Source organism: Peromyscus californicus, unplaced genomic scaffold (genome assembly GCF_007827085.1).
Source record: "Peromyscus californicus insignis strain IS unplaced genomic scaffold, ASM782708v3 Scaffold_6__1_contigs__length_162567912, whole genome shotgun sequence".
Lineage (NCBI taxonomy): Eukaryota > Metazoa > Chordata > Mammalia > Rodentia > Cricetidae > Peromyscus > Peromyscus californicus.
Genome location: NW_026294584.1, coordinates 72,491,418 through 72,519,094, shown reverse-complemented (window position 1 = coordinate 72,519,094; position 27,677 = coordinate 72,491,418). Strand labels below are relative to the sequence as shown.

The following is a 27,677-nucleotide window of genomic DNA, read 5'->3' as shown; positions in this document are numbered from 1 at the left end:
AGCAAGCATATTCTTTCCTGATAATAACTCATGCAGTTCAGTGGCAAGAGTGTCTTTTGGAGCTCACAGAGAAACTTAGGCTATACACCTTGCAAAATCAAATATAAGCTGGAAGTGGTAGAATGCACCTGTGATCCCAGCTACTGCCCTGGCTAAGACAAAAGGACTGCTTGATTGCAGGAATTCAAGATCAACACTGACAACGGAGAGACCCCTACCTTCTCAAAACTAAATAAATAAAAACACAAAGCCCTACCATGCATACAATGCATGTAGCTTGACATATAGGGCTTGGGGAAGTCAGGCCACTGCCTCCAGTGTCCTCCTGCAGAAGAGAAAAAGGAAGCAAGTGTCTACTACATTCGGTGACCAATTCTAGAATGGTAGTAATTAGCAGACAACTGGCAATGGCCTGATAAACTAGATCGTAGGAGCTGTCTTTTTTCTCATATTTCGTATGATTATGGCTAATGGCTTGTGTGTGATTTTCCAAACCACTTAATGTTTTTTTTTTATGACTTAAATAATTATCTTCATGTCAAGCAAAGCATAAAGCATCCAGATTTCCTCATTTGAAGGTGAATAACCTCAGGAAGAAGTTTCTATCTATCTGAACAGTAATTCCAGGGTCTGGTTTACACACCAGCACATCTGTAATGAAGTGTGTTCATCAGAGAAATGAGAACAATGTAGTAGTTGTGATATATGAAAAGCTAGATGCAGTCAATGTTTGAAATTACCTTTCATCCAAGATGACATCTTTTCTATTTTCATGATTGGCATTAGATTGGGTGGGGGTGTCAATGATGCCCCCTACCCTACAACCACGTCTTTCTCCTCCTCCCTTTTCAAGTATTTCCTTACTTGGGACAAAACAAAACAAACAAACAAAAAAACAAAAACAAACAAACAAACAAAAAAACCCCTGACAATCCAATACTGATTTCTGAACCATTTTTTAGTTTGTACTGCCTTAGGAAACCCAGACAGCAGGAAGCTGTTCCTCAAGGCTGGCAGTCCCTGCTTTGGGTTTACTTTGCTGTAGCACACTGCAGTGTTAGATTGCACCCCATCAGCCAGAGCCCCAGGCAACTTCTCAGCTGCAACAATGGCTCCCCCGAAGGAGAGTTGCTTGACAGAGTGCCTGGGAGATACCCATATCAGACCAAGACCCATACAGTTCTAACAGGCCCTTTACTCCACACAGGTGGCATCACCCTTATCCAAGCCAAACTAAGCTAAGAATTCTCACTCAGAAGGATCCAAGCATCCAGTGTGTCTTAATGAAGCTAGAAAAGACCTGGGTCCCTCGCATATTAATTCACCATTATGCTCTCCCTCCAGGACAGTGCTGCCCCTTCCTAAATAGAGGGACTTCTGGGGAAGGCAAGCCCTAAAATACCCAGTGATCAATGGAGTCTGTGTTTTGAGACAGAATCTTGCTATGCAGCCCAAGCCAGCTTCATTCTCCTGCCAATCCTCCTGCCTCAGCTTCCCAAGCTGTAAACCACCAGATCTGGTGTAAGGATTCTTTATCTCTAACACCAATCCCTCAAACTAGAATTTAAATGTCTCTTTGCTCTTCTAGGCCTAGTCATCTTATTATTCTAGGTCACTGCTTCCAGACGGAAATACAATCAAAGAGAGAGGTCACATTTTTTTAAAATAAAGGTTATACTCCTTTAGTGAGTTAGAAAAACCATCAGGTCAAGCATGACCCATATATATGTGTGTGTGTGTGTGTGTGTGTGTGTGTGTGTGTTGTGCTCTCTCTCTGTATGACAAGTATAAATATTATATATAGTGCTCTCTCTATATAAATATATGTGTGTGTTAATGAAAAAGGATAGTAGCCGATTAAGTAGCTTGTTGGTACAAGCCTTTAATCCCAGCACTCTGGAGGCAGAGCCAGACGAATCTCTTGAGTTCAAGGCCAGCCTGGTCTACAGAGCGAGATCTAGGATAGACACCAAAACTACACAGAGAAACCCTGTCTCGAAAAAACCAAAAAGAAAAAAGAAAAAGGATAGTTTTGAAACACTAGACAGTATAAAAAGTGCTGTGAGGATATTGTTTCATGAACGACATAAACTATTTCTCCTAATGTGAGTTAGAGTCCGCAAATGTTTGAAGATCATCCGATTCGTGACAGTTGTGAGTTCAAGGGTTTGTTGGGATTGAACACAAGGTCTTGACCATGTTAGGTAAACATTTCCTACTGAGGTACCTCTCCAGCCCTCCGGAATCCTAACATGATCTCTATAATGCCTTACAGCTCAAAACTCTATGAATTTTCACTATGGATCCCACTTTGTAGCTCAAGCTAGTCTCTAGTTTGTGGCCCTCCCGCATCTACCTCCTGCGAGCTGTAACTACAGGTTTGTACCACCATGACTCTAACAAGCTTGTGTAATGAACCGAGAACTCTTTCCTCAGCCCAACAGCAGCATCCCCCTGGACAGGTAAGAGTGCCTCTTCGTCCATTAACCTGCCACCCAGCACAATGTCCTCCAGACAATCTGCCTTGATTCCTCAAGCCGAGTGGGTGTCAGGCTGCCTCAGGGATCCCCAGCTTGTGCTGGCGCTGCACTCGGTTCTTAGGATCTAGCCATTGTTTGCACCCACCCAGGCAATGGTGCTTGTACCACATGTAACCGACACATTAGAGAGGAACGAGGGAAGGAAGCGAGCAAACAACAGCTGTATTTAGCCATCTGTCAGATGCCAGAATCTTCTGTTTCCTTCACTCCACCTAGGCCCTGGGCTGTGAAGATGGATGACAGGGGGTGGGATATGTATCTCACTCTTATTTCAGCACGCTCTGTTTCAACAGCAGGGTCTGGTTGTATTACTCCGTTGAGTTCACCCGGGCAGGTTTGGGCAGAAGCAATTATTCTCCTTATTAGTTCACAGATGAAGAAGAAATAGATTTGGCTCTGACATGTTAGATATTTCTCGAGCAAATCCCACATGAAAGATAAAAGCTTTTCATTCTAATCAGAGCCAGCTGAACATACTCTTGACTTCCGGCTTCTTTAAAGCCTCTCTTTCAAAACGCTTTGAGGACGTGCAGTGTGCCGGGTGTTGTAGCAGATTCACACTGGGAGGTGTGACAGAGGTCTGGATAACTGCTATAGGACCAATGGGAGAGGAGCTTGAGCCTCCTTACAGATGCGGAGGGCAGCAGAGAGGATGTGGTGTTCCACAGAAGAGAGACTATTCGGCTTAGCGGTGAAGAGTATGGGTCCGACATGACAGAGAGCCTTTAGGATGAGAGAACAATGTGGACAGCGAGGAGATGGGGAGAGCAGGCGGCAGAGCAGAGGAAGATGAACTAGAGTCGGCTTGATGCTAGACTGTAAGACAAGTCAACCTTTGGATTTTACCCCGAGAGCCATGAGAGGATAACCGCTGTCCTAGATTTCTATTGTTCTGATAAAGAGCATGACCAAAAGCAGCCTGGGGAAGAAAAAAAAACATCTATTTTGGCTTACAACTCTTGGGTCACACTCCATCTCTGAGAGGAGTCACGGCAGGAGCTGGCAGGAATCTGGAAGCAGGACCTGAAGCAGAAATCATGGAGAAATGCTGCTTATTGGCTTGTTCCTCATGGCTTCTTCAGCCTGCTTTCTTATGTCACACAGGGCCATCTGCTCAGGGGTGGCACTGCCCACAGTGAACAGGGCTCTCCCATATCAGTCGCTAATTAAGAAAACACCCCCCCATAGACTTGCCTACAGGCAATCTAATAGGGGGATTTTCTTATTTCAAGTTCATCTTCTCCAAATACGTCTAGGTTTGTGTTGAGCTGACAAAAGTAACCAGCACAACCACGTAATTCATCGTTTACACAGGCCACTTTGGAGAGTGAATGGGTATGCCTGCCAGAATAAACCATGCTGTGGGATAATGCCCTTGTACACTGCTTTAATAAAACACTGATTGGCCAGTAGCCAGGCAGGAAGTATAGGTGGGTGAGCAGACAAGGAGAATTCTGGGAAGAGGAAGGCTGAGTCAAGAGTCACCAGCCAGACACAGAGGAAACGAGATATGAAGGGAGAACTGAAAAAAGGTACCAAGGCACATGACTAAACATAAGAACTATGGGTTAATTTAAGTATCAGAGCTAGTCAGTAATAAGCTCGAGCTAATGGCCATATAGTTCATAAATAATGCAAGCCTCTGTGTGTTTACTTGGGTCTGAGCGGCTGTGAGAGATTTGTCCTGATGGGGGCCAGGTGGGACACAGGAAAACTTTCAGCTACAAAATCACCTAGCAGAAAAATATATCTAAGGCTAGAAGAGCCCTTGGGTTTTGGAAACTTCCAAGAGCAGACCCTGAACAGATCTATGTATTATAGAGGGGATTCTGGCATCATTTTCAGTTATAAAGGGGGTAGGGATGCCCACAGTCCCAGAGGTAGCTAAGAAAGCAGGTCATGGAGAGAAAGTGGGTGCAGAGATGGTTCTGTAGGAGACAGAATAGAGTGAACATGGAGGTAGACTGGAGGGGTTGGTTCCTTAGTCACTTTTCCATTGCTGTGAAGAGACACCATGACCAAGGTAACCTATAGAAAAAAGAATTTACTGGGGAAGGGTCTTAGAGTTCCAGAGGGTGAGTCCATGACTACCATAGTGGGGAGCCTGGCAGCAGGTGGGCAGGCATGGCTCTGGAGCAGTAGCTGAGAGCTCACATATGATCCATAAGCATGAAGCAGAGAGTGTTGTGTAACTGGGGATAGTGTGGGCTTATGAAACCACAAAGCCCATACACAGTGACACACCTCCTCCAACAGGGCCTTGTCTCTTAATCCTTCCCAAACAGTTCTGCCAAGTGAAGACCAAGTCTTCAAACGTATGAGCCTGTGGGGCCATTCTCATTCAAACCACCACAGATAACAATGATAACTCAGTATCTCCAGGCTGAGGGTGACAGGAGGACTTGGAAAGGAAAGAGGAAAAGCAACTCTTGTGGGAAACAGTTTATACAATTTGGGGCATGTTTGATTAGAGATACTGCTAAATATCCATGCTGGTATCAGCAGGAGATTATAATCACAAGTGTGAAACTCGGAATTGGGGTGAATCCGAACTAGGGGCATGCAGCTCCCGAGTGGAGACCAGGGACACAGATCAGGCCAGCATGCTGCTAGGTAGATGTTATAGAAATCACCACTGGAGAAGAGAGAGCTTTCAGAAACGTAGGAGGGCTTCTAAAAGTGGCAAGTAGCTGGTATGAGGACCAAGGGAAGAAGTAGGTGCAGTCAGCATTTCAGGAGTTAAAATGAGAGGGAGCATTCCCAGAAGGCAACAGCACAAGGACATTTTAGGAATGAAGATCAGTTCATTCATTCAACACCGTCAAAAGTAGCCAAAGGGTACGGAACGATGAATGCTGGCAAGCAGCAAAGCCAAGCAGAGGAGACCATCTGTCACTCTTTCCCTGAGTGGCAGAGGTAAGACAGCCTGCAGCATGGGAAGGCATGAGAGGCGGCCATTAAAGCCATCTTTCCAGAGAGTCACAGTGATAGGCCAGGGAGGGAGTCTCCAAAGCTTAATGGGGATGCGAGGCCTCCCCACTTCATTTTGCTCATGCTGTTTCCTTTGGTCTTGTATGAACATACAGTCAGAAAATTTAAAGGCAGTAGAATGTGCCCCAGGTCCCCTGGGTCTCACTTTTACAGTTTTGAGGGCTAAACCTGAAGTATGTTTATAGTCATGATTGCTGAGGCAGTGTGAAGCAAATAGACGGTGCGTTTTCAAGCCCTAAATCTGGATGCCTTAACTAGCATTCACATACAACCTGACAGTGGTCCAATTAAGACACTTGAATCTCGAATTAATTACTTTTCTGTTACTGTGATAAAACACCATAGAAGCAACTTATAGAAGGAAGTGTTTGTTTGGGATTTTCAGTTCCAGAGGGCTAGGAGTCCATGGCCATCATGGCGGCAGACAGAAAGGCATGGCGCCAAACAGCAGCTGAGAGGACACATCTTGATCCACACACAGGAAGCAGACAGAACTAGCTAGAAGTAGCATGAGTCTTTTAACAGCTCAAAGCAAGCTGGTCTACAGTGACATACCTCTTGCAACAGGGTCACACCTCCTAATCTTTCCTAAATAGTTCCACCAGCTGGGGACCAAGTATTCAAACGTATGAGCCCATGGGGGCTCTTCTCTTCCAAACCACCACAAATACTTAATGCTTTTTGCACATTAGTGTTGGAAGCTGTGTCTCTTGTAGCTATTATAAGTTTTAAAAGATCAACTAAAAGAATTTTACACAGCCAGGCATAGTGGCACCTGCAGCAGCAGGTTGCCATGTGGCTTCTCAAATTGGCCTTGGAGCTATTTGTCCCTCCCCTAAATTCTCTCCCTTTCCCATCTCCTCCCACCATTTATTCCTCTCACTCCAGTCTACCTCCATTTCTCCACAACAATATACTATATTTCCCCTTACTTAAGGAAGTTCTCTCCTCCTACCTAGTCCCTTACTAGGTATCTAACCTCTGGCATTATACAGACTAGCACTCATATTGAAGGTTTAAAAGGTAACATCCACATATAAGTGAAAACATACAATATTTGTCTTTTTGAGTCTGAGTTACTTCACTCAGGATATGAGTGTTTCTAGCGCCATCAAGTTACCTGAAAATTTCATAATTTTTCTAGCATCTGAATAATATCCAATTGTATAATTCTGACACATTTTCACTATTCATTTTTCAGTTGATGAACATCGAGGCTGTTTCCAATTTCTGGCTATTATGAATAAAACAGGAATGAACATAGATGACCAAGTTTCTCTGTTGTAGGATGTAGACAGTCTTTATCTCACTTGATTTTAAAATCACTCAGTAAAAATTCCTTTTCGCTAGGGGGATTTCTTGGAAATATTTGAAAGCAGTGTTTAATTTAAGGGCATCTTGAAATAAGGCTTACATGAGACAAGAAGAGGCTTACATGAGACAAGACAAGATCTTCCTCAAACTCGTAGAGGAAGATCTAGAGAATGAGATCTTTAAAGGTGCTTTGCAGAGCTACAATTTATTCCTGAGAAACTAAAAGAACATCTTTGTGCAGACTGCACATAAGCCCAGACCTGAGCCCCAAGGCCTCCTTGAGGTGTAACCTAACTGTGAAGCACTATGCAAGCCTGGCTAGGCAAGTCTTCTACCACTAGACTATAGTGGTAGAACACTTTGGTGAGAGAGTCTCACTTAAGTTGCCTAGACTGATCTTGAACTTTCTCTGCAGTCCAGGCCAGTCTTGATCTTGTGATCCCCTGCCTCAGTTTCTTGAGTGGCTGGGACTATGGTTCCAGCACTGCCGGACCTAGTGAATATTTTTTAAGGTGTATATCAGTCTGACTGAGCCAGAGAATGGCCATCTATTTAGTCACATATTATTGGTGTATATGAAGAACATCCAAAGTTCTTGACTTCTTCACAATGCTTTTCATTAATTGCCATCTCATCTGTTTGTCATAACACCTCCCCCCCCCCTTGTATTTGTGGAGGCTGGAAGTCTACACCAGGTGTCTTCCTCATTTGCTCACCACCTTATGTTTTGACACAGAGACTCTCATTGAACCATCCTCGTGTGGATTGGTTAGTCTGGCTGGTAAATGTTCTCTACCTTCCTAGCTCAGGGATTACACACACATTGTTATACTCAGTCTAGGTGATTTTTGTTTGTTTGTTTTTATGCGTCTGGGGCTTTAAACAAAGGTCCTTTTGCTTGTATGGCAAACTCTTTATGGGCTAAGTAATTTTCCCAACCCCATTTTTTTTTTTAAATTCCGTATGATCTTTGGCTGAAACACGGACATCTAAAATTATATTAAATTGTCCCTTGGAGAGTTGGTTCTGGGATTGCCTTGAGATTCCATAGTCCATGTGAAGTTGCCTTATATGAAACTGTTGTTGGGGAAATTTTGAACTGTGTTTTGCTTCCTTTACCCTTTACCGCCAGTCCCCCCTGACCCATTTTGTGTGGAGAAGGCCTCCACTAGGATCGTGTTAGCTAGCTGCAGGAGGTCCAAGTTCATTCCAGTGGTGATGCTGCCACTGTAAAGGCAAAGGACCAGCCCATCACTAAGCCTTTCTTTTCTTCCCTCTCCCTCTCCCTCTCCCTCTCCCTCTCCCCTCTCCCCTCTCCCCTCTCCCTCTCCCTCTCCCTCTCCCTCTCCCTCTCCCTCTCCCTCTCCCTCTCCCTCTCCCTCTCCCTCTCCTTCCTTCCTTCCTTCCTTCCTTCCTTTCTTTCTTTCTTTCTTTCTTTCTTTCTTTCTCTCTTCCTTCCTCCTTCCCTCCCTCCCTCCCTCCCTTTCTTTCTTTCTTTCTTTCTTTCTTTCTTTCTTTCTTTCTTTCTTTCTTTCCTTTCTTTTCTTGGTTTTTCAAGACAGGGTTTCCTCTATGAAACAATCCTGGGTGCCCTATCCTGGAACTCACTCTGTAGACCAGGCTGGCCTTGAACACTCAGAGATCCACCTGCTTCTGCCTCCCGAGTGCTGGGATTAAAGGTGTGCGATATCACTGCCTGGCTAAGCTTTTCAATCAATCTAATTTTTCTCCAATAAAGTCCATCTGTGCCATGAATCCCCCTAAGTAACCCGGCTATATTCTTCAGGGTTACCTTTGAATAAAATTTGATTCCTTCAACCAATGCATGTTTCCCCAATTTTTGGTTACTTTAAGGACATTTAATTACAGTAACATTTAATTACAGTAATTGCATAGTCTTTGGAAAGAGCTCACTCTGCTTGTTCATATTTATTGTGTGTATTCTTTGTACTGCTGGACACTGAACCCAAGAGCTCCCATATGCAAAGAAGGAAGGCACTCCACCCCTGAGCTACAGCTCTCATCTCCTCTGATGCTTTAAATCATCCCTGGATTATTTATGATTCCTAGTACAATGCAAATGCTTTGTAAGCCACCGTTAAACTGTATTGTTTAAAGAGCAGTGACAAGAAAAAAATCTGTACCTATTCCACATAGATACAATTAAAAAAAAAAACAAAAAGCAAAACACACAAACAGAAACATGTCTGGGGACTGGCCAGATAGCTTAGTGGGTAAAGGAACTTATCACGAAGTCTGAAGGCCTGACTTTCATTCCTGTGACCCACATGGCGAAAGGGGGGAACCGACTCCTGCGAACTGGCCTCTGACCTCCACTGGCTTACCGTGACATGCGCATGCCCTCTCTCTCCCTCCCTCCACTTAATAGAAATACAATTTTAAAAATGTAATGTAATTAAAACATTTTAAAATATTTTTTTCTATACTTAGTTGACCCATGTGTGCAAAATCCATGGATACAGCAAGCTGACTATAAAGTGGTAACTATGGAAATGAAATGGTCACCCTTCCCCAGCGTGTTATGATTGCTATTTGCTGCTTATTAATTTACTGCCCGTAAAAAAATATTCTGTAAAGCATGTATTCTTGTTCAGGTTTGGCCAATGAAGTCTCTGCTTAGTTAGCTTGGTAGCCATGTGACTGTTAGATATACCAGGAACCAGTGTCTTCCCGTCTTCACATAGAGGCCATTTGTGACACTAGGCCATCAGTTGACAGTTCCACCCCAGCCTTCAGCGTCTGCTTGTACAGAGCTTGGAGTGAACTAGGTGGTTGATGATGAAGCAAGAAGAGACTTGAGATAATGTTACCTTTCATTTTTGAGTTGTGTACCATTGGAGAGCATTGAGTAAATGTATGAAAGTAACTATAGGCTTTTGTTTGTTTGTTTGCGGGGGTGGGGGGGTGGGGGGTGGGGGGGGTGGGGAGATGGGGGTGTCGGCAGGGGCGGGGAGAGAGCAGTCTCTCTGTGTAGCCCAGGCTGGCCTCAAATGTGCATCCACTGAGTTCTTGTATATACCACATGTCCTGTAGTACTATGCTTTTAACAATCACAGACTTCAAATCAAGGACATTCAAAGGAGCTCAGACATTGCGGGGAGGGAATCCTAGTCAGTTGTTGGGACCACCCGTAGCTTCCACCCAAGGTCTTAACCACACAGCCTAATATCCTGATGGCTTCAGCATGTTGGCTCTGCAGATGTGCACTGTACTGCAGATGTTCAACTCCTGGTCCTGCTGCTCATTTGCTTTGTGATTCTGGGCAAGTTGCTCAGTCTTTGTGTGCCTCTGTTTTCTCAGTTATAACTTGGTTGATGCTACTGCCTCAATGCAGATTAATGCAGATCAATGCACATCAAGGGCCTGGTATAGTGAAGTGTTAATTGCTGTCATTGTTAACTGACATCAGCAAAGAGGGAAAGATGCTGTTTCTTAGTGCTCTACCCTTGTCACGTGCTATTAACAAGCAATGAGCACTTAGCATTATCTAGACAGATTCCCGAATTACTCTGCATGCATTCTCATGGGATGTCTTGCTCAGTGAGCATCATAAAGAAGGAATGATTGTAGAGGGCTTTCTCTTGGACTGCCAACCCCCAAATCACAACATGGAGACTTATTAATTATGAGTGCTAAGCCATAGCTTAGGCTTGTTTCTAGCTAGCTTTTGTTTTTAAACTTAAATCAATCCATTTCTATTTATCTATGTGATGCCCTGAGGCTCATTTACCTCATCTACATACTGTCCATCCTGCTTCCTCCATGTCTGTCTGTCTGGCCCTTGGCTTGCTGGCCCCTTTTCTCTCTGCCCACCAGCACTGCCTATCCCTCTTCTGTTTAGCCATTGACCATTCAGCTTTTTATGAGATCAATCGGGTGCCCTCGGCAGGCAAGGTAAAATAGTAACTAACCTTTACATAGTTAAACAATCATTCTGCAACATAAACAACTGCAACCCATCTTTACATAGTTAAACAAATATTCTATTTCACAACAAATGATTATTACTCATTCATTAGAAGTGACACAACCAAGGCTTAGAGAGACTGAATAACTAGCTCAAGGTCATGGTGCTTCTAAATGGGAGAATCATGAATTGAAATCCATGTGCTTTGATCTTCCACATGGGCATTGACAACTCAATAAGCAGAACTGTCAACTCACTTCTTGGGAAACAGCCTAATCAATCCGACCCCCACACCGTTGCTGGATCCTGTGTTCACCTACACAGTTCACAGGGGCATTTCTCTGTTATTAGTAATAGTAATGCAGTCACCCACAATTCTCTTCAAAACTGAAAAAAGGAGCATTGTTTTTCTAAATCTTTTTTTTTAAAGATTTATTTATTTATTATGTATACAGGAGAGGGTGCCAGATCTCATTACAGATGATTGTGAGCTACCATGTAGGTGCTGGGGATTGAACTCAGGACCTCTGGAAGAGCACTCGGTGTTCTTAACCTCTGAGCCATCTCTCCAGCCCCTTGTTTTTCTAAATCTTAAAAATCTTTCTGGGATGCTCTCACTATGCAACACAGACTGGCCTCAAACTAAGGTCCTCCTGCCTCTACCTCCCAACTGCTGAGACTACCAGTATGTGTGTCATGTCCTTTTTAAATCTCAAGGTTTTTAAGGCTTTGTTCTCCCAGTACCAGCAGCCTCCTCCAAACCTAGATCAAAAGGCACAGCAAAACTCTCCAGTGTTAGAAAGTGTGTTTGTAAGCGTGAAGTCTCAGACCTAAAATCCCAGATCTTGGAAGGCTGAGACAGGAGGATATTGAGTTTAAGGCCAGCTTGAGGTACATGGGAAAATGATGTTGCAAAAGTACCCCTTGCAGATAAGGAAATGCTACGGAATGTGTATACTGATGCTATAACCCTGTTGGGGAATACTATTTTAAGGTGTGCTACTTTTGTTTATGTTGCATTTGTTTAACTCTGTGAAGCTGTGATACTTTGCCTGTCTAAAACACCTGATGGTCTAATAAAGACCTGAAAGGTCAATGGCAAGGCAGGAGAAAGGATAGGTAGGGCTGGCAGACAGAGAGTATAAACAGAAGGAGAAATCTGGGAGGAAGAGAGATCTAGGAGTGAGAGAAGGAGGAGGACATCGGGCCCAGCCACCCAGCTACACAGCAAGCCACAGAGTAAGAGTAAGATTCACAGAAGCAAGAGAATGGGAAATCCCAGATGCAAAAGGTGGACAGGATAATTTAAGAAAAGCTGACAAGAAACAAGCCAAGCTAAGGCTGGGCATTTATAATTATAATTAAGAATAAGCCTCCTTGTGTGATTTATTTGGGAGCTACGTGGTAGGCTCCCCAAAAGAGAAAAACAACCAACAATATAACCCCCAACATGATGATATTTGGAGGTGGACCTCTGGGCAGTAGGTCAATTTAGATGAGGTCATGAGGGTAGGGCTCTTGATGGAACTAGTATCTTTGTTAAGGTGAGGACACAGCTTGGTGACTGTCTTCAGACTGGGAAACCAGCCCCTGCCAGAACATGCCAGTAGGTACCTTGAGCTTGTTTTGGCTTTCAGGACTGTGAGAAGAAAATACCTGCTGTTGAAGTCACTCTATCTAGGTCACTTCATCAGAGCAGCCGAAGCACACTAAGATGGAAGGTCTCTGAACACAAGACTTTTCAATATATAAGGAAAACATTCATTTTTTAAAAGTGATGAAGAGCCAGGCAGTGGAACAATAAAGGAGCAGGTGAATGCCTATCTGTACTGTGTTTCACCCAGTAGGGCATAGCTGGCCACACCATCAGGGGTACAAGTGCTTCTAGAGAGTTGGTTGTGACAAAAAGTGTTGGTGGTTACATAGTCATAATTCATATTCACCTACTGTGCCTTCTGTGAGAGGCCAATGGCAGATGTCATGGATTCTGCCCTGGCCATGAGCAGCTCTGGGAGTGTAGTTGGTTCTGAGCTATGGGAGAGCCTGATGTGTTGAACATCTGTTGCAAAGGAAAAGAGAAAGCCAATTTGTAGGGATTTCCATTTTTTTTTTTTTTTTTTTTTTTTTTTTTTTTGGTTTTTCGAGACAGGGTTTCTCTGTGTAGCTTTGCGCCTTTCCTGGAACTCACTTGGTAGTCCAGGCTGGCCTCGAACTCACAGAGATCCGCCTGGCTCTGCCTCCCGAGTGCTGGGATTAAAGGCGTGCGCCACCACCGCCCGGCAGGGATTTCCATTTATAGATTTTAGAGACATATGTTAAGTGGAATTTACTGCTCATTAGCCCAGATACCTTGGACAGACTCTGCTTAAACTATAAGTCTCGGGGACTGGAGAGATGGCTTAGTGGTTAAGAGCTCTGACTGCTCTTCCAGAGGACCCGGGTTCAATTCCCAGCACCCACATGGCAGCTCACAACTGTCTGTAACTCCAGTTCCTGAGACCCAACACCCATGGCAAAACACCAATGTATGTGAAATAAAAATAAATAAATTAAAAATAACTATAAGTCTCTTACCTGAGCAGCATGCAGATAGCTGTGTGTGTTCATGAAGAAGAAGGCAAAGGCTGGTTGTATTTTTAAAAGGAAAGATCAGCAAACATTCACAGTTTAAAACACAGTCTCATGCCAACAAGAGCAGGACTGACGCACATGCCACATACACCCATTCCTAATCAATTGGCAGACATCAGTAATCGACTGCCGCATGGTCATTGCCGAGATGTCACTGTTCCAGCTCAGGGCTCAGGGGCCACAAACCATCCTTCAGATGTGATTCTCCTGCAGGTACTTGACCATCATTAGTTTGATTTCCCCCAATCAGTTGGAGACACCACAGTAAATATTTTTAGCTGTATCCCCTGTTCTTCCCTCTGCCACTTTACCTCAGTTCCAGCTCGCCATTCCCGAAGCATCCTTACACCCTTTGCTTTTCATGGTTCTCCATGGCAAGCTCATCCGGGCAGCTCTGGTTATGTCATGAACGATGGTCACTGTATTTAGCGATGAGTGGTCAGCCAGAATATGTTCCTGTCCATAGGCAGCCATAGACAGCTCTGCCCATGCATGGTGGGGAGAAGCATGGCAGCCAGCCAGAAGGGAGGCATTTTCAGGTAGCACTTAAAAGATCTGCTGACTTGTACAGTTGATAAAAACAGAACCATCTGGAGACTGCTGCGTCTAGATTCACTACTTGCACACTGACACAGTGCAGCACACTCCTTGCCCTTAGAGGGCATTTGTAAGGGCATCAGGGCAGGAGGCAGGGAGGGGGTTTTTAGGATTCTTTGATTATCACCTTTTCCTGGGATCTGTCCAGAACCCACCACAGCTGAGGATTCTGCTTTTTGACCCATTTTATATTAAAACATCCATGAAAATGAATGGCTATTTGGAAGCTTGTACAGTTCCCTCTTAGCATAGAGGGTCAAAAAGCACCCTTACCCCTGTCAGTTGGAAAGAAAAAATAATAAATGGAAAGCCTCCATCTGGCAAGTAGACTTTATGTGCCGTGTTATGTGTAAAAGAGGACGTTTTCCCAGTGTGCATGCCACGGGTCTTTTTGCCTGCACAAGTCTCTCTGATCATTTGTTGTAACCCTGACTTCAAAACATCTGACCCAACCTTCTACAGTGTTTGCTTGTTTGTTTGTTTTGACTAAAGTCTGCAAACATTTTTTTTCATTATTCTGCTCAAAGACATGGTCTTCTCTTGAACTGATTTCTTTTTTCAGACTGATTTATTGTATGTATGTGAGAGATTTGCCTGCAGCTTTGAATGTGCACCATGTACGTGCTCGGTGTCCATGAAACCATTGGATCCCCCTGAAGCTGTAGGTATGGATGGTTGTGAGCCATCATGTGGATGCTGGGAACAGAACCCCACTTTGCAAGAACAGTAAGTGGTATCTCCTGGACCATTTCTCCAGCCCCTTGAACTAATGTCTTAATAGTGAAGTCTTGAGCAGTCTGGCTTTGACCTTTCTTAGGCACCTTCACAGTAGAATTTCATCTCAGAAAGCAGACAGGACATACAGAAATAAATACTGGCCCACACATTACTGTACACCAGGTCACTTACTAGGTATAGACCAGCAGGACAAATGATTCCTTTGTTTCTGTCCTTCTCATCCAGTCAATATGGTTGATTCCTATAGATGGCAAAAAGAACTCATGGTAGATGACACCAAGGAACTTGGGACACAATGTGACTCACAGCTTTGTCCCTAGCATCCCTTAGGACTCAACAAACTCAGCAGATGGTCCTGGGTCCAAGTCCCACTCAGCCTAGAACTCTACTAAAGCAACCCATGCTCTGAAGCCTCTCAGGGTTTCTTTGCTAGTATGAGGAGTAGCCAGGTCCCATTGGGCATGGTGAAACAAACCTATAACTCTAGCACTCAGGAGGCTGAGACAGGAGGATCACAAATTCAAATTTAACCTGGACTATACAGCAAGGCCCTATCTTAAAAAAAACAACAGATATTAAAATGCCACCCCCAGATGACTTTCTCCTGACAGCAGAAAGTGTACCCTACATTGAAACCCATCCTTTGCAGTTTGAGAACCAGTCTGATACAGTTAAAAGACCATGAACATTGGGCTTAGTTCAAGCCCAAACTTGGCTGGTTGATCACTAGGGATCCTGATCCAGTGACTTGTGCCCTCTGAGCATCTTACTTTTGCTATTTTAAGTAACCATAATGTTTCCAATATCATATAGCTCTCAAGAGGGCTTAATGCAGCAGTAGGTATGGAAGTCCCATCTATTTACGTAGGCACACAGGATGTGTGCCCTTGATCAAGGCTGGAGTCCTAACACCGAAAGCCGGGTAAATTTCCAAAGCTTTGTATTATCTCTGCTAACCAAATCATTGACTGACAGAAGCAGGTGACAGAAGACCTGGAAGCCACAGGGTTGTCCCTCAGCTCGCTGTTCCCAAGCAGAACTTAGAATTTTATGCACAAACACACTGTACAGACGTTAAAAATTTAACACCAAAAATAATATGGAAAAAAAAGGACAGCTGACAGTAATATTCACATTCAAACAAAGGCGTGCTTGACACATTCACCTCAGCTCTCCTCATTGGCCGCAGAACAGGGCAGTATGGACTTGGTCCTTTGGCAGTTCCAGAAGGTAACACCAGCTCTGGCCCAGAACACGAGTTAGTGCCTTGCTGTAGACACCTTCCTGGGGCCCCACAAGAGAGGTGTCATGAACCTCTGGTGAGCAGAGGTCAGGCAGGGTGTGAACTTGGACGGCAACAGTCACGAGTTTCAACATCCTTTGCCAAATTCCTCAAGACACAGAGAGCCCAGTATAGTTTCTGTTTTGCAATAGATAAAGCTAAGGCATGGTAGGACTTTGGCATGGTGGTGAAGTCAGGATAGAAAGTGTATTTGAAAGTTGGGTCCAATGTTCAAACTCTTGAGGGTTGCCTGCTGAGCCCCTGGCTACCCCCATGGAAAGACAAAGAGAACACGCAGGGATACTCAAAACCTTCCAGCATCAAGCCATGCAGCAAAAATGCTTGATACCTTTAGTTTCTCCAAATAGGTCATCCCTAAGTCAGTTGTTTTTCTAACAGCTCACATTGGCGTGACTTTTTAAAGCTACAAATATGACATTAGAGAACACAAATCAATTTAAAAAGCTAATAAAATATTATCACAAGATCCAAGAAATTATGGTTCTATTAATTAATTAGGTTTGACACATAGTTTTATACTCTTTTTTTTTGTATGTGAGGGATTTGAGTATTACTGATGTCAAAAAGTTAAATTTTAGTGTCTACTAAGAAGTAAAGTAGATAAAGGGAATAAAAATGTCTACAGAGGGGGAAATTGAGGCCCAGAGAGGCAGAGTGACTTGCATAGCAACTGTGGTTTAGTCATAGTTTGAAACGTGATAGTGACAGTGTTGGAAGGCGGGGTCTTTAGGGAATGATGGGATCATGAGGTTTCTGCCTTCATGAGTGGATGAATCCATTCAAGGATTCCTGAGAGTCGTCTCAGGAGTGGCTGTGTTATAAGGGGGGGTTCTCTGGTGGCTGGATCTGCTTTATCATGCGATACCATCCACCTTGTCATAATGTAGCACAAGGCCCTCATCCCATCCTAACCAGAAGCCAGTGCCATGTTCTTGGACTCCTCAGCTTCCAGGGCAATGAGATAAATAGACCGTTAGTCACAATAAATGACCAATTCTGTGGCATTTTAGTTATGGCACAGGAAATGGACCATAACACTGGAAAAAAATTGAGTTTGGTTTTGTTCTGCCAAAGATGAAACAGAAAATTCTCTCATTATGAGATGGGAGTATAAGTTTTACTATCTCCACCTAAAGTTTATGCCATTGGGCCTCATATTCTAAGGACTGCTGTTACTGATGTTCAATAGTACGTGTAAAGTAAAATGTACATTTAAGTAAAATGACTTAAATTCATGTAAAGAAAGATTCATAGTGAGTCAAAGCCGTATTGCTAACAAACAATTGTAAGCCAAGTTAGTCATTGTAGCCGGATGGTAGTGGTGCACACCTTTAATCCCAGCACTCGGGAGGCAGAGCCAGGTGGATCTCTGTGAGTTCCAGGCAAGCCTGGTCTACAGAGCAAGGTCCAGGACAGACACCAAAACTACACAGAGAAACCCTGTCTCAAAAAACAAACAAAAAAGTTAGTCATTGTTTCCTGCTGCTGACATTGGTCCTTCAAAAGTCACATGTGTAGCATGATTTTTCTTTGGGCCACCAGCGCACAAAAAAAATGTCATGGAGACTTATTGTTAATTATGAAATATAATTTCATACTATATTATAATATAGTAAAATTATATTCTATTCATATAATTTATAGTATAAAAAGTCTATAGCTTAGGCTTGTCCCACTAGCCCTTTTTTTTTTTCAAAGCTTTTTTTTTTTTTTAATAACAGTAAGATCCAAGGTTAGTTTTTATAGCCGCAGCTAGCCCTTCTGCCTCTGGCATGTTCGAACTTCCTGCCCTTGGAGCGGACATATGGTTTGGTATGGCTGTGTGGGGTTCCTGGGGCCTTGCCAAAATTCGGGTATACCTCTCAGCCCTTCCGAGGACCAGACAGGAGCACAGTGCCACGGCTCTTGGGAGACTCGACCAGGGCCAGCTGGTCAAAGGTGAGGATCTTACCCCCAGCCTTGAGGATGCGACTTCGGGCACGGCTGCAGTGCACACACCTTCAGTTTAGGCACTTCGAGAATCCGCACATCATCTGTGACTGTCCCCACAACTACAACTGTCTTGTTCTCTCGGCCAGGAAGCTTCATCTTTCGGATCATCCGAGAGAGGGACAGAGGTGGCTGGTTAGTGCGACTCATAAAGAACCTTTTCAGTACAACCTGATTGAAGGTCGAGTTGGTTTGTCTGGCCAGAAACCTGTACAGCTTGACCAGCAGCTCTTGGGCTCCTTGCGCGGAACCTTTCGGTCCTTGTTGTGTCCAATGTCAACACCCATGATGGCGCCTCCTGCTCGGCCAGGTCCAGAAAGACAGAACTCACTCCCCCCCTAGCTCTTATAACTTAAATTAACCCATTTTTATTCATCTATGTGTTGCCACGTGACTCGTGGCTTTTACTTCTCCTCCTGCATGTCTTGGTCCCTCTGTGTTCAGCTGACAACTCCCTCTTCTTCCCAGAGCTCTCTCTGTCCAGAGGTCCTGCTTATACTTCCTGCCTATCTATTGGCGATTAAGCTTTTTATTAAACCACTCACAGTGATACATCTTCACACAGTGTAAAGGAATATTCTACAATACACATGAAACTAAAACCGAATGACCATATGACTCAGCCATACCCTTCCTGAGTGTGTAGCCACTCTAAGTCAGCACACCATAGAGATGCTTGCCATTCATGTTTATCACTGCACTGTTCACAAAAGCCAAGAAATGGAGACAAACTACATATCCATCTACAGAATAATGGATAAAGAAAATGTGGCACACATACACAATGGAAGTCTTTACCCACAAAGAAAATGGAATCATGACATTTTGGGGCAAATTGATGGATCTGAAGATCATTATGCTAAGTGACATAAGTCAGATTCAAAAGACAAATATCACATATTTTTCATAATGTGCACTCGTCTGTGTGTATGAGTGTGTGTGTGTGTGTGTGTGTGTGTGTGTGTGTGTGTGTGTGTGTGTGTATTGAAAAGAGAAGACCATGAGAGGGGAGGAAATGATCTTAGGGGCTTGGAGGAGGGAAGAGAGTCGAATGGAGCACATGTCGCATAAAAGAAGGAGGGAGAAAATGTAGACTGAGGAAAGGGGCCAGCAACGGAAATGGGGAGGTAATGAATGAGAACAGAGTACAATGATATGCATGTATGAAAATTCCCAAAAGAAACCCATCTCTGTATACTAGCTTTAAATATAAAATTTAAAGTCACATGAGCATTGTAAGTAGCCAGGAGAGAGAAGTTTTATTGTTAAAAATCAAAACAACAAAAACAAAAAAAACCCCTACCTTCCTAGCTGGGCAAAATGATGCATACCCATAATCCCAGCACTTGAGAAGCTGAGGCAGGAGGACTACCTTGAACATAAGGTCAGCCTGAGCTACATAGAAGAAGCAGTCTCACAAAGTAAAACATAATACAATAAAATAAAGTCTCTCTGCTATCAGGAGAGTGGGGGTGCCATTCTCAATCTTGTCTTGTATTTGGGTTGGGACAATGCTTCCGTTCATTAGTTTAATAGTAATTTCCTGAGCCCCTGGTGCATGCTGGGCACCGGATATGCTGGGGCATGATGTCCTCGTGGAATTTATGATCTACTGGGGGAGACGGACAGCAGACAATCACAAGATGTTTATGCTTTCTTGTAATATATGAGACAGCAAGTAGCAGGGGACTCAGTCAGGAGAAGGACTAGGGTAAGGTGAAGATCTGCCTGGAGGTAGCAGCAGCGCCGCAGGCCATCAGCTCAGATGGAGCCTGTCCTGAGCTGGTGAGTTCCAGGAACTGCCCTTGAGGCAGAAGCAAAGCCCAGAAAGGGTAGTTGTAAGAAACAGGTAGGCAGGTTGGTAGCTCCAGAAATACAACTTTACAATTTAAGATTGTTACCTTGAAAGCTGAGTACGGTGGTATACACCTAGTAGTGGGGAAGCTGAGGCCAGAAAGTCAGAAGTTCAAGGCCAGCTTGGGCTAAGTAGCAAAGAGTCTTGAGTTTGGCAGATGTAGCCCCTGGGTAATTTGGCATCAAGAAACAAGTCAAGTTGGCTGGTCTCAGCGTGAGAGTGACAAAGGACAAATGTAAAGAAGGCAGATACAGGCATGGTGTGGCCCTTGGGTGCCAAGGCATTTGATAGAGACTGATGACACTGTGATGAGGATTCTGCTAGGGTGTCAGACCACACCCAGTGATGTGGCTGAGTCACTTCCTAGAAGGTGGTACTTAACTAAGGCTACCTCATTCCACTGTACACTTCAGCTGAACCTGGTGATGAAGCAGGAGTGTAGCCATAGCACCTTGGTACTGAAGGGACCAGGAGACCATCTGGTCCAAGTTGCTCATATATTACAGGTTAGAGCCTACACTCCAATTCAAGCAAAGGGGAAGCTCACGGCTAATGGTGGTGAACTCCTAAACGGGCTTCCTGACTCTTAGGCTCCTTAAGCACCTTACCAGCAATCACAACCTTCTCCAGGTAGGTGAAATCAGCTCTTAAGGGTAACGGGCGAATAATAGGTGCCCAAGAATTACTTGTTGAATTCAGTGATTTTTCTGCACGAGTTTCCTTTAGTTTCTCCTCAGGTTTACGTAGATTCACGAGCTTGTGATTCATCAACAGCCTCCCAAGACACTGCCATCTTTTCAGTTTAAAACAATATTTCAGATTAAGAATATTAACGGACAGGAAGTATACAAACACACTGTTATACCTACCAAAGAAATCAATGGAATCTAAAATGCGATTTACTTGTTTACTTTGGCAGTGCTGGGTACAGAATCCAAGGTCTCGTGCATGCCGGCAAGTGCTCTACCTCTGAACCAACACTCGTAGCCTGGGGTTCCTTTTAAAATTGAGCTACAGGTATTGAGAGCCCCAGTCTGTTCGTTTAAGGGATAGGAGAAAAATTGGAATCACCTAAGGGAGTGACAACAGATGATTTCACACCCAGAATGACTATGCTGAAGAAAAGTCCCCAGTCAATAGCTTCTAAAGTTAAAATAAAGGAGAGATTATAGATAGCAATTGCAAGATAGGGATTAGCAAATTTTTAATTTCAAATGCATAATTTTTAGAACTATAAAGAGCCACCAGAAGGAGAAAGCACAAAAGACACTTCCTTGAGAATATATTAGCATGCTGTGTGTGTGCATGTACATGCTCACACCTGACATATGAGCACTGTGCTGTTTCCATGGCAATGTGGAGGTGGGCTCACTATGAAGCAATCTTCTTACATTTAGACATGCTTACAAAGACCCATGTACTGAAAGCTGTGAGGGAGATATTTTGAACTCAAAGGAAAAATTATTCTAATCTTCTTTGGGATGAACTCAAGCAATCATCCCTGCCTCTTCCAGCCACACTCCCACGTTGGACCTGTCATCTACCTCAAATGCTTTGGGCACATTTTTCTCACACAGCATCATTGCTCCAAACCCAGCCTTCCACAATCTCAATCATCCACTGTGTCCCTAGAGGCGTCTCAAAGCTTTGAGGACCTTCATTATCATAGATCCCCAAACAAACTCTTAGGCTCTTTCCTTATTAAAATGTTATCACTAATCTGTGTATAGTTGTAGTAGCAGTAGCAGTGATGTAAGGGAGACAAAGAACCCACCTGGAGTCTGGGAAGGAGTCTGGTAAAGTGGTTGCTGTGCAAGATGATAACTTAAGTTCAGTTCCCAGCACCAGAGTGAAAATGCCATCTGAGGTGTGTGTTGTAGTTTTTTTTGTTTGTTTGTTGTTGTTTTTCACTATTTGAGTGTCTGCCACCCAGCTCCCAAATAAATACATGGAGACTTATTCTTACTATGAATGCCCAGCCTTAGCTTGGCTTGTTTCTAGCCAGCTTCTCTAACTTAAATTATCCTGTTCTCTTTAACTACATTTTGCCTCTGGACTTTTTACCTTTCTTTATTCTATATCTCTTTCTTTCTTACTCTGTGGCTGGCTGGGTGGCTGGCTGGGTGGCTGGGTGGCTGGTCCCTGGTATCCTCCTCTCCTTCTCCTTTTCTTGCTACTAGATCTTTCTCTCTTGAGCCTAGATTCCTCCTCCTATTTATTCTCTCTGCCTGGCAGCCCTGCCTATTTCTCTCTCCTGCCTAGCTATTTTGGCTTTTCAGCTCTTTATTAGACCAATCAAGTATTTTAGACAGGCAAAGTAACACAGCTTTAGGGAGTTAAACAAACGCAACACTAAGAATGCAACAATATTTGCATCATTAAACAAATATTCCACACAATAAACCAATGCAACACATCTTAAACTAATATTCCACAACAGTGTGTGTGTGTGTGTGTGTGTATGTGTGTGTGTGTGTGTGTGTGTGATCCCAGCACTAGGAAGGAAGATCCCTGGAGGTTGCTAGCTAGCCATTTTAGCCAAATTGGTGAGCTTCAAGATAAGTGACACCCTGTCTCAAAAAATAAGAAGCAACTGAAGAAGACATTAACATAGACTTAATTGGCTTAACGTTGACCTCTGACCTATACACTCATGTGCATAGTCACCCATACACATGCATGCACACAAGCTCTTGAAAACACACACACACACACACACACACACACACACATACACTCGTACAGTGAGAGAGAGTAGTGGGGTATAGGGGGATATGATCAAAGCACAATATACAGTTGGGTGAAAACGACCTTATGTGAGCCTGTGTAATTTCTTGAAATGTGAGAAATTTGACCAGATACCCAAGGTTCTTGCTGCAATGGGTCTTTGGTTTGTATCATCTGACTTCTTTTTGGTTGGCAGAGGGATAAAGAACAATAGGTTTTAGGTCTCCATTTTTAATCTTGGCCATGGGTCTCCCAAGCTTTTCCCTTTCTTTCCATCTCACTGTGGGGTGTGCACGAAGTTCCGGACAATAATAAACGCCTCTTCATTGGCCATTAGTGAGCAAGTTGACTGCTGAGTTTCTGCTTACTGGAGATGACAGAAAATGATTTCCACTGTTGGCTCCGTATTGTTTCTAATAATCCTTTAAAAATAATACAATTGTTATTATTATTACTTTGGGGGCTTGGTCTTTGTGAGACTCACTATGTGGTCCAGGCTGACCTTGGACTCCCGGAAATTCCACACCTGACTTTAATTCTTGCAAATAATTATAATTTTGGGTATTTTTTTCCTTGTAGTGTCTAGAATGTCCAAAGATAGGGATTCTATTTAATTAGCATGCTTGCACTGTCTATGTCTACGGAAAGGAATATACTTAATTGTCTGTGGTGGTTTTCTCACAGGAACCACCTTTTGTCATCTGCCTTCTTAACTGGAAGTCCAATGTAGGCTGCACAGTTGAAAACCAGAAAATCAGCGGGGCATGGTGATGCATGCCTTTAGTACTAACACTAGGGAGGCAGAGGCAGGCAGATCTCTGTGAGCTGGAGGCCAGCCTAGTCTACAGAGAGAGTTCCAGGACAGCCAGAGCTAACACAGAAAAATCCTGCTGAAAAACAACAACAGCAACAACAAAGCCAAAAAAAAAACAAAACAAAACCCAAAAAAAGCAAGCAAGCAAGAAAGAAAGAGAAAGAAAACCTCAGAAATCAAAAGGATATAAATCTAACTAAGCCCATATTCCTTGCAACATAATTCAGGATCAGACCCAGGTGTGGTGGCACACACTGCCATTCCAACATTCCACAGGCAAAGGCAAGATGATTGACAGTTCAAAGTCAGCCTGGGCTACATAGTGAGACCACTGTTTAAAAAAAAAAAGTGAAAAAGAACACAATCCAGCACCAGAGTCCACTTTGAATAGTCGGCCTGGCTGAGAAGAGCATGCCCTGGCTGTGAGACCTTTAGGCTGCCACTGAGCAGAGAGCAAGGTCGCCATCATTCAATCCTGAGCACTGACAATGGTGCCACCTTTGTAAAGAACAATGCTGGGCTTGATTAAAAGGCTCTGCGGACAAAGGGGAGTGAAGTCAACGGCAGAGAGCCAGCACATGGGAGGCAGTCAGTAGGTACGGCTGATGCTTATCTCTGGCCCACATGCCCGTGATAAGATGTCCAAGGAGGAGCCAATCAATCTGAGCAGCAAAACATCCCTGCTCTACACAGAGGAGCAGAGCCACCCAGTCAAAGACAGCGCTATTCATACTGGACACCCCGTCTTTCTCTCATGAGAGAAGAATGGGAATCCAATCAGCTCAGGCGCTTTGTTTCTTGAATTAGCATCTAGAGATGCAATCTGTATTCGTCAGACTTCTCTAGGGGAGCAGAACTGACAGAGGGAAAGAGGAGTTATTAGGTCAGCTTCCATGATATGGCCTAGGTAGTAACAATGACTGTCTCACAATGGAGAGGCCCAGGATCCCATAGTTGTACAGCCCACAAGACTCAATGTCTCAGCAGCCCAAATCTGGTGCCGAAGGCCTAGAAGGTTCCTGGACAGTCACCGGCCTTCAGTCCACCTTAAAGCTCAAAGCTAGGTTGTAACGTTGGATAAAGGAATGTAGCAGTAGCCGCAACATGGTTGACGAACCTGCCAGGGAGAGTTCATCAACCCGGCAAGGAGACGAAAAGACAGGCGAAAACCCTTTCTTCTTCCACTGCCTTGCTCAGCTGCCACAGGAAGGTACAGCCCACACGAGGGTGGGCCTTACAACTTCGGATAATCTGATCCAGAAAATTCCTTACGGAAGTGCCCAACACTTGTCTTGTAATTGTTTCCAGATAGAGAAGAGCCGACCAAAAAGTAGTCGTCACCCAGGCTGTGAAAGAGCTGGGCCCCACGAATTCTCCTGGGCTCAGTGCTTCAGCCTTGGGGACCAGGGGCAGCTCACGCTGTGTTGCTTCCTCTTCTCCTTCTGTTTGCATTTCTCCACGGGTTAAGATGGAGGTCAGCAACGGTCCCTCCAGCACCGTGACTCGGTGGGCTCACTTGTCACGCAGTCTTAAGAACCATGCCACTGGTGTGGCTTTGCTGGTGAGACTTGCTTTATATGAATGAATCCACTGGATTTAATGAGATAACGACTCTAAATAAATCTAACAAATGCTGGAGAGGGTGTGTGAAAAGAGGAACACTCATTCACTTGTGGGTGGGAGTTCAAACTGATGCACCCACTTATGGAAATCAGTGTTTAGGTTCCTCAAGAAACTGTAAGGAGATCTATCATATGGCACAGCTATACCACGTCTGGGCATGCACCCAAATGATTCTATGTCCCACTGAGAGATGCCTGCTCATCACGTTCTTGGTTGCTGTATTCACGATAGCCAGGAAAAGGAAACAGCTCAGTTGTCCATCAATAAGTGAATGGATTCTGAAAGTATGGCACATATACACAATAGAATTCTACTCAGTTGTAAAGAGAAATAAAAGTATACAACTTATAGGAAAGTGGATGGAACTGGAAAACATTATACTACCTGAGGCCAAGCCAACAAACACTGGCAGTTCCCTCTTCCATGTGGCTCTCAGCTTTCAGGTTTATGTGTGTGAGTCTATGTGGAAGTGAAAGGGGGAAGATGCCAGAACACCAGGAAGGGGCCCATGAGAGGGGAAATGACTTCCAACAGAACACGGCTCCATGACTAAATCCCAACAACTAGTATCTATGCTTTACTCAAAACTTAAAACTCACAGTTGATTGAATTAGTGTCTAATAACTTATGAGAGATTTTCAATTCTTGACTATGTTTTGTTAAAATTCCTGGTCAAATTTACTTCTAGATATATTTTTCTTCTTGTTAGTGATACTACTGAAATACTGTGATAATCTGTTTCTACATATTTCTACACTTTTAACTACCTACATTGAGTTTCTCTTTTATTTTTATTTTAATGGTTTTCATCTTTTATTAGTTCTCATTATGTTAACTTAAATCTTCTAATAAAATGCTGAAGAAAAAAAAGATGGCATATAGATATAATATTAAAACAAAACCAAAGCCCAAACTAAGAACTGTGTTGTTTTCTGCCATATGTTACATTGGGTCTAAAGGTGAACTTTTGTAAGCTCTGTGTTGTTAAAATGGTGGGAGAGAGGCCTTGGCAGGTTTGAGCCAAGGTGCCCCATGGCGGGTGAGGGAGACATGCCATGCAGACATGGCGGGTGAGGGAGACATGCCATGCAGACATGGCGGGTGGCAACCAACAGGGCACAGAGGAAAGCCCCTCACACCATGCAGACAGGACACTCACACGGAAAGTTTTATTGGGGGAAGGGAGAAGGGAAGAGAGGGAAAGCAGGCGGGAAATGAGAGAAGAGGAGAAAGAGAAACATGAAGAAAGGGAGAGAGGAGGTGCGAGCTACCTCATGGCAGGAGAGAAGAAAGGAGAGAGAGAGGGGGAGGGAGGGGTTTTCTCTTAAAGAGGACTTTATGTAAGATGACATTGTCAGGACGCGGGGTGGGTCCCCAAGGGGTGGGTCTGAATGCTAACACTCAGCTCTTGTCAGTGTCTTACATGACCATTCACAGCTCCTGGGATCCATTGCTGTATGAAGAAAATAGCTTTCTTTCCACCAGGCTTTGGTTTCACAACCATGTCAATGTACAGTGTGACTCGTTAACCAAAACACATGCAGAGTCTGATCACTTCTCCACACACTGCCACGCCCAGCCCAAGTAGCACTGCCTTTCATGTGAATCACTTCTTGACCTCCCGGCCTCCATCCTTCTCTCTTTAGTTTGTCTTGGTTATTGTTTCTCTTGCTGTGAAGAGATATCATGACCATGGCAACTCTTTTTTTTTTTTTTTTTTTTTTTCTGGAGCTGAGGACAGAACCCAGGGCCTTGCACTTGCTAGGCAAGCGCTTTACCACTGAGCTAAATCCCCAACCCCCAGCATGGCAACTCTTATAAAGGAAAACATTTAATTGAGGTGGCGGCTTTCAGTTTCAGAGGTTTCGTCCATTACCATCATGGTGGGGAGCACGGTGGCATGCAGGCAGACATGGTGCTGGAGAAGGAGCTGCTACATTTTAGTATGCAGGCAACAGGAAGTAGACAGACTCACTGGGCATTGATTGCTTGAGCGTACATGAGACCTCAAAGCCTGCTTCCACAGTGACACACGTTCTCTAACAAGACGATACCTACTCCAACAAGGCCACACCTCCCATTAGTGCCACTCTTTTTGGGGGTCATTTTCTTTCAAACCACCACAATATTATATATAATTAATATATAATAAATTTTATATGTACATATATACATACATGCATACACACATTTATATAAAATCTTGTGTGTTTGCTCATGCATGTGTGTGCAGGTCAGGGGACAACTTCATATCATCTGTTCTTAAAGAGACTCTGGCCAGCTCAAGCATGGTGAGCATGGCTTTGGCAGGCCTTGCCTTTCTCTCCCATTATGTCTGCCTTGCTAAAAACTGTTAGATTACATTCCTAAAGCTAGTCATCAAGGTCTATTCCCCCAAGGCCACTTCTGCTGTGGAATAATCCTTCTGTACACTGTGAATATGTATTACTCTTATTGGTTAATAAAAAGCTGGCAGGCCATTAGCCAGACAGGAAGTTAGGTGGGAAAGGCAAACTGAAAATGATAAGAAGGAGGGCAGATTCTAAGGAGATGCCAGCCAGCCACCAAGAAAGCAGGACAAGTAGAAATGAGGTAACAAACCACGAGTCACATGGCAATACATAGAT

General features: G+C 43.9%; 1 pseudogene; it reads right to left on the bottom strand.

The window, feature by feature from the left end:
* Positions 1-17,755: 17,755 nt before the first annotated feature.
* On the bottom strand, positions 17,756-18,318 carry LOC128100044 (60S ribosomal protein L18-like; annotated as a pseudogene).
* Between the last annotated feature and the right edge of the window lie 9,359 nt (positions 18,319-27,677).